The sequence below is a fragment of the Pteropus vampyrus genome, unplaced genomic scaffold (genome assembly GCF_000151845.1).
Source record: "Pteropus vampyrus isolate Shadow unplaced genomic scaffold, Pvam_2.0 Scaffold264, whole genome shotgun sequence".
NCBI lineage: Eukaryota > Metazoa > Chordata > Mammalia > Chiroptera > Pteropodidae > Pteropus > Pteropus vampyrus.
In genome coordinates, this window is record NW_011889045.1 from 968,010 (window position 1) to 975,992 (window position 7,983).

Consider the following 7,983-nt stretch of genomic DNA (forward strand, 5'->3'; position numbering starts at 1 on the left):
CAGGAAGCATTGAAATGTAATCCACTGTCACCCTCTGCTACACCTCAGCTCACTTGAAATTCCAGTCACTGTGGGAGAGATGACAGACACGTCATGGTCCCTCCCTCGCGATTCTGACGACCTCACAAAGCAGCCAGGCACGGGAACAAAATCGTCCACGGGCACTTTGTGCACTAACCCGGGCACCGAGAGTTCTGAGTGACAGAAATGCGTGTCTGGCTTCGGTTTCTGGTGACGGAAGTCGTATCCATATCTCTTTGAGCACGTAAGACCGTTGTAAAAATCACTTTATATAATTTTTAAGCTAAGTTTATATAATTGTATCAAAATAATTCCTCCAAAGTATCCTACATATATTCACATAACATGAGCTTTCCTCTTACGGATTTTAACTTGCCTGTTCTATTTTTATTGTACTAAAAACTATATTGTATTTTCAATTAAAGGATTAACGGCAAGCATAACAACTGTAAAATTTACAAAGAACTTTAATAATATAATCTCCAGAAAGAATTGCTTGAACTTTTTGAGATATCCATCAAGCTATATCTATTTTACAAATTACGATTCTCAAGGTCAGAAAACAAAAGTTACTTTCTCAACGAGTGAAAAGACAAGCTGTGATATGAGCTAAATCTTTTCTCCCCAACGCCATCCTTGTCTCTGTATTAGGAAATCTAACAACCACAGTGTCTACAAATAGATTCAGTAAGTATTTGAGGAGTGAACGAATGAGTTGAAAGCCTTTGTAAATCAAGTTCTTGGTGTCATTATGAAATGTGTTTGACTATCTCATAGGATGAAACCAAGGTGCCAGATCTCGAGGTTGGAGTCTCGTCGACAGAGCGGGCTAGGACTGAAAGCCATCCGGATCGTTCCGGCCCCAAGCAGCGAGCAGCAGAAAGGACAGTCACAGGCTGGTTACCCAGAGACTAAAATATGGTCATTTCTGGCGTTATGATTTTGTTTTATGTGGCCCAATTTTTGTTTGAGAAATGGGCTCAGATAATTCAACTTGGAGGTTAATGTCCAGATACCAGCAGATGGTCATTGAACTGGTCATAATTGGTTTTTATCCGTATGATTCCTATTTACATTCTGATTGCTCTGTAGCAGTTGAATAACTACAAAGCACTTTGTCGTCCTTGTTTAGACATGTATTCCTTGAATGTATCACTTGCACACAAAACCCACAAAAATCATAAAACCCAATGATCTCTCGTCTCCTGCTTCTCCCTTCCTTAATATGTACTCTTTCTGACGTTTCTTACATAGAAATGGTATCCTATTTTGCCCAAGATACAAAATATTTATATCTTTTATTTGCCTGTGCACTGAATGCATTCTCACACAGAGGTTTATATTTTGTCCTCTCGTCATAGCTTCAGCAATTTTTATTTATAGCTAATGAGCAAAAGTGAGAGCTCGCAAAGCCATGCAAAATGAATTAAAAAAAAACCAAACAGATATTTTAAAAATAGGCTTGTGCTTCTGAATTTTTGAAAAATCACGCCTTATTATGTCAACGCTGATATTCAGGAGACGATCTTATCATAAATCCAAAGACAGGCGAGCCTATCAAGTTCGAAATATTCAAATTGCAGGGTAAGAAAGGAAGCAGCTACTATGTTTATTTTTTCTTGTGGAAACAGTGAATAAATGGACACAAATGACGGGAATGTGGATTTTTTACGGTTCCGACTAAAGGAAGTAATAAAACATGTATCGCTTGTGTGCCATGCTTCCCTCCGGCTCTGCCACCGGCTCCTCCCCGTTACAGCAGTGTCTCTGTCCTGAGGGGCGCACACCCGGCCGTGTCATTCTCCCGAACCGAGTGCCAACCCCCCCACCCCCCACTAAACACTGTGCGATCTCCAAACCGGATATAACTTTTCAGTGCGAATATATCAACTCGCATTACCTTTGTGTCACTTTGCTTAGGTACAAGAATTCTATAAGTTCAGGGGGCGGAATCAAATACAGAGAATAAAGCAATAAATGGAATGAAAGTCAAATGCATAACCCCTTCGCTTTTTTGCCCAGAAATATGATAGACAGCTTCGTGTTTTTGTTACTGTCTCCTCCTGGTTACCACACGCAGATGACTCAGGACTTTGCAGGCTGTGCTGCAACTTACTTCACAATGTAGCGATGTCTCCCTGTGCTCCGTCTGGATCGGGCACTGACTTTGGCTCCACGTCTGCAGGTACCTGCATGGGGTGGCTCTACACCTATGTCTCCTAATGAATCTTAAAAGTTTATTCTAGTCTACGGCCACGCCACCCTGAACAAGCCTGATTCCATCTGATCTCGGAAGCTAAGCAGGGTCGGGCCTGGTTAGTACTTGGATGGGAGACCACCTAGGAAGACCAGGTGCTATAGGCCAAAAAAAATAAAAATAAAAAAATAAGGGATTGAAGGCTGACAAGGTCCTTGCAATCTGTGAGGTCAACCAACGGTTGCTTCAGCTAAAAAATAAAATAAAAATTAAAAATTAAAAAAAAAGTTTATTATCAATAAACCTTAAGCTGTTTCCAGGTTTTGGTATAACAAACAAAGATACCTTTGTTCTAGCGAACTTTCAAAACATTCGCTTGGACCCGAGTTTAAAAATAAAAAGAAGCATTTGGCTATAGGACATGTTATCTTCTTAGAAAATACAGGAAAGTAGATATCTTATACCTAAAAGACATTCTTTATGGTGCCTTCATTACGATGAAAAGGCATAATGAAGCAAGAGGAAATAAAATGTAGACGCTGAAATATTTTCTGGACCTAAACGGGGTGCACTGGGACCCACCAGAAGAACCTGTAGCATGCGCAGTTCGATCCAAGGTTAAGTGTAGCTTCATTCCCAACAAGGACATGTACTGAGTCAATACCTACAAACCAACTACGATTTTTCCAGCACCATGTCATTTGCTTTAAAACCAGTATTTTCTATAATCCGACCCTGAACCCCTATAAGATGGCTCCAGTAACTGTCAGTGAGGTATGGTGTGAAAGTCACGTGTAAGGCTCCAGAGTTGGGGTCAGGTCTCCCCCTTGCTTATTGGCTCTGTGGTGCTGCTGGCCCTTTTCCCGGGGAGCGATGGGATTGGAGGGGATGATGACGGGCATGTCGGAGCTCGGCGTTAGGGGACATCCTGGTGGACTGGGGCTGAAATAGAGAGTGATGCCTTCACGCACGTAATTTTTCAAGTGAGCGGTGGTGAGATTGTGGGCCAAGGCCGTGGGAATAGAACGGAGATAAGTATCAGATGTGACAGGTTTGGAGATTAAATTAACGGGACCGTGACACCGTACTTGTCCACTTGGTCAGACTGAGAACCTCGACGCAAACATGATTCCCCTCTTACGAAGACTCATCGGCACGTCCAGAATCTATATCCGGAATGTGACTGAGAGTCACCAAAGATCCCAACCTTGTCCGACTAACCGTGGCTCTCCACTGGAATGAAAATGGTTTTCTAAGTGTCCTCCGCCCAATACATCAAGCGATTCTTTCAAACACAAGTCTTCTCTAAACTTTCCCATCAAGTCGCTGTGGGCAGAGCAAACTCTCCCCACTGATGCAAAACGCGCCCTCGTCCTGACCCCGAGCGCCTCTCGGAGCCTCTGTCCCGCACCCCATCTGAGCTCCCTGGGCTCTGCCACCCTGACTTCCAGTTAGTCCTCAAGCCGGCCGAGCACGCCCAGCTCAGCACTGCCGCGCACGCCTGCACCCCCCGCCCCCGCCAGGATGCCGCCCCGCGTGGCTTTTGCTCCTTGCTGCTCTCAGGTCTCAGCTCGAGCATCGCACTCCCTCGACCTCCAATAAACGCACAGCTGTGCTTCCCTTCAGGGCATTTAACCGTCTGATGTGGATTCATTCGGATGGCCAGTTATTTACTATCCACTCTGATACCAGGAGAGTAGGGGCTTCACCTATTTCATCAGCGATACATGTACAATTTCTAGAATCATTCCCAGCGCCCAGCTGGGGCTCAGAAATATTGGAAGGCGTTAGGTTAAGTGAGCTAAATCAGACAGAAAAGACAAACACTGAGTGATATCACGAACATGTGGAATTTTAAAAAGCCAGACTCCTAGAAATGAAGTGGGATGCTGGTTACCAGGGGCTGGGGATGGAGGGTGGGGACGTCGGTCAAAGGGCACAAACTTGCAGTTAGCAGATGAGTAAGTCCTGGGACCTGATCCCAGGATAGTGATTCCGGGTGACGATACCTCATCACGCACTTGAAAGCTGCTGAGAGTAGATCGTAAATATTCTCACCAAATTAAGAAAATAAAGAAATGATAACCACGCGACGTGATGGAGGTGTTAGCTGACACTAAGTTGGTGATCACGGATAATGAGTGTATCAGAACGTGTTGCGCAGCTCAACCTTACACGAGGTTTTACATCAAATCTACATTAACAAAGAAATGTTTTTTAAATGAGTGCAAGAACCTGAGCAAGTTTCCAGCCCTTCTGAACTTCAGCTCCCTGTCTGTGAAGTGACAATTACATCACCTGTTTTATAGGTTTGCGTGACCATTACATGAAGCTATCCACAAAAGTACTTCGAAAGCGTCTGGCGCATAGTAGGGGCTTTACACAGTCCATCATGGCTAAACGTTTTATTTGAGCGAAGCTGTGTCCCATCGCACTTCATTGTTGAAGTCCAAACACCCAAGACCCGAGAATGTGACTTTATTTGAACATAAGGGCATTAAAGAGCTGATTAAACGAGTTCATCAGACGAGGAAGAGACGCATGGGAACAGGAGCAGAGAGGAAAGACAGGGGCAGAGACAGCCATCCGTAAGCCAAGAAGGGGGCTCAGGAGGAAACAACCCTGAAGGAACCCCGATTTGGACTTAACGGCCTCCAGAAACGTGAGGAATAAACTTCTGTTGCTAAGCTCCCCAGTTGGGGGCCTATTGTCATGGGAGCCCCAGCAACGAATACAATGACTAAACAACTTCTTTGGGTAGCGGACCTGCAAGAAATAGGCATCTCTAGTGAAAGAGTTTGATTCACAAAGATGTCCCGAAGCTATGACGGGGTTGGGAGATATTTTAGATGTGACGGCGAGACCCTCCCTTGGTACTTCACTGGCGCTGGGTGACGCTCACCTCGCTGTGTGGTCGGTACGTTTGCCTGCGAATGACTTAATCCTCTGCCACATCTTTAACCTGATTCACTAACCGGCACACCATTCCTCGTATCTCCAGCGTCCACTGTATTTTTTCCCTGAGCAGATTTACTTCACAAACGGGATTGCGTTAAAGCGCAAGCCGTGGTTACTAGGAAGCCAAAGGGTGTGACAGTGGCCGGAGGCGCCAGTCAGCTCCACAGTGGCATTCCCTGACTGCCGAAAAGGTCACCCCCGGCAGTGTCCATGCTAAACCGAGCCGCCGGCATCAGAGCACCAGTTGACCCCACGCTGCCGAAGAGCAGGTGGATGCCAGGAGCTGATTCAGCGATGATTCCATAGAAGACAGAGACGTGGACGCCTTGTCAATGACGGCAGCTGAGTGGAACGAGGGAAGGGACACGGGGACACGGCGGCAAAGTGCAGCCACTGGGCCACGCGGAGACCTGGCTCCAGCCCTGTCTCCGTCACTGCCTCCTGGTCATCTTCTATGCCATGCATTTGAACTTTTTCGGTTCTCGATCACATCATGGAAATACGGGAACTGACAGGATGCTTCCCAGTTCCAACACGTGATCGGTGCCCTTTCACATATTAGATGTTTGTGCTAATTAATTGTGCAAATACTGAATTAAGGGATTTCATGCAAATAGAGCACATATAACTAACCTGAACACCCATTCTGACCGCTACGGTCCAATGATGCAATTAAAATAATTACCCTGATTTATATGTATGTGTGGATTACATATACACGCGATGTTAAGGAATAAGCTCTTCAAGAGAAATCTGACATACTGTTGATTTATTAGTTCGCTCCGCACGGCTGTGGTGGATGCTGTCAGACACTGCAGTCGCGTATCGTTTGGGTAAGCCAGCCCCGAGCTCCCACACATTTTCTGCCTCGTCTGGGAATCCCGCAGTGATTGGCAAGGGTAAGAATACAATTACATTTATCACCTGTCTCTCCAAAGACCAGTTCCTGCCAAATCCAGCAATATTAATATTTTCTTCCCCAGGTATCAAATTTTAGGTCATTTATATTTTGGATAATACTGGCTAATTGTTAGTTTTGGGATACAGGAAGGTTGTAGGTTCTAGAATGTATGTGTATATATATATATGTATATATGTATATATGGATAAATATATAGAGAGTGAGCAAGAGAGAGAAATTTCAACTGCAAAATTTCCATTTCTTGGCTTGATATTATTATACACAGGCTATATCTTAACTTTCTTAATAAAGTTTTCCTAGAATTTCCTAGATTGTCTAATTCTTTTATGTATCTCAAAATCTAGCAAAGTGCTCAGAATCCTGCAGAATCCCCAACTGATAGATGCTTATTGAACTTTGAGTTAAAATAAAAACACATTAAGATTATACGTGTATGATCACTAGGTGGCATGAGAAAGGGTAAATCTGCCATTAAATATCCTTGACTTAATCTGTCCATAGAAATTGGCTTTAGAATTCAGACAACTATACAAACGTCTTTAGTTTCTACTGGCTTGATATAATTGACTATATGTTATTTTTCCTTAATGTATGTCTTACAGGAAATAATTTGGTGCAGACTGAACAGGGCAGTCCACTTCCCTGTCATTGGACCGTTGGTTCTCCTTCCGTGTTGGACTTTTCTGGGGCAGACATCACTGCTGCTCACAGACACGTGTCTCCTCCCTCCCTCTGGCACACATGAGAAGTACACTTTCTAGTCCCTTTAGTAGGAAGACTCGCCACGTGACTTATTTTAGCCAATAATATGTGAGTAGAGCTGAGTCTTTGCCGCACGGATGCGTCTTGTGGCCAATGTCCAACTCTCAGCCCATGTTTCTTCTGCTCCAGGGGCTGGAAGCACCCTTGAATAGTAACATGTGATGCTGTTGTGTGGACGGAGCTGCCACTGAGAAGTGCCCAGGGCTGATTTCATCCCAAAGGTCTGGGAGTCACTTGCTGACCCACTATAAGCCAGCTTCGTCATGCAACCATAAAGAACCTATAACCTGTCTCCCTTAGAGAAAGGAAGTACATGCACGTCCATTCAAGGCTGCGCTCAGTAAACTAACCAGGAGTTCATTACTGAGTTGCTCCTGGTACATTCCCACCACGCCAACAATCCACAGTGCGATTCCTCTGCAAATGCACGACGAGGCTCTGGAAGCCATTTGCAAGTGTTTCTGCTCCTTATACATCTTAAAATGCATTATAGTTTTAGGGTATTTTCAGAAGCCCTAAGTCTACTGACTGTCATGTGGGTATACATCTTTTATGAATATTCTTTGGGTCCTGGGGTGTTTAAATAACAAATCCTCACACCATGTGTGTTAACGACTCACATCCAGAGTGAAAATTCAAACCTCCTTCTGGTTTGAGGAATTATTTAATATCGGTATGAATAAATGAAGCGCATGCTGCTAAAGCCGGTACGTTTCATATTAAACAGCAGCGCGACTGCATTTACTAAAGTGGATTTTTCTGGGGATTTTTCAGCTTTCTATCATATCTTGGTTGCATCTAGATAGATTCATTAAGTCAATTGAGAGAGCTCCACTATAATTAAAATTGTAAACTGAACTCGTTCCCTCCGATTCATCTTGGGAAGCCTTTTAAATATAACTTGTCTCTTGTTAGAAAAGTGACTTTTACGGAAAATTGTTTTAAAAAGTAACATTTGGTATCAAGTAAATACACACGATGTATTTCTAGAAGAAAAAATTAAAACATCCATCCAAGTGTGATTTCAGATTCTAGAATGTCCGTACACTGAGTCCGCTCCTTCTGTGTGCCGATGATACGGACGCTTCCAAAATCTCTCTGGCAGTGTGTTTCGGAAGATAAT

General features: G+C 44.0%; 1 non-coding gene across 1 annotated transcript; it reads left to right on the forward strand.

The window, feature by feature from the left end:
• The first annotated feature begins 2,266 nt into the window (after positions 1–2,266).
• LOC111729511 lies at positions 2,267–2,385 on the forward strand. Its single transcript, XR_002776259.1, has one exon. It is a non-coding gene; the product is annotated as a 5S ribosomal RNA (ribosomal RNA).
• The last annotated feature ends 5,598 nt before the right edge of the window (positions 2,386–7,983 follow it).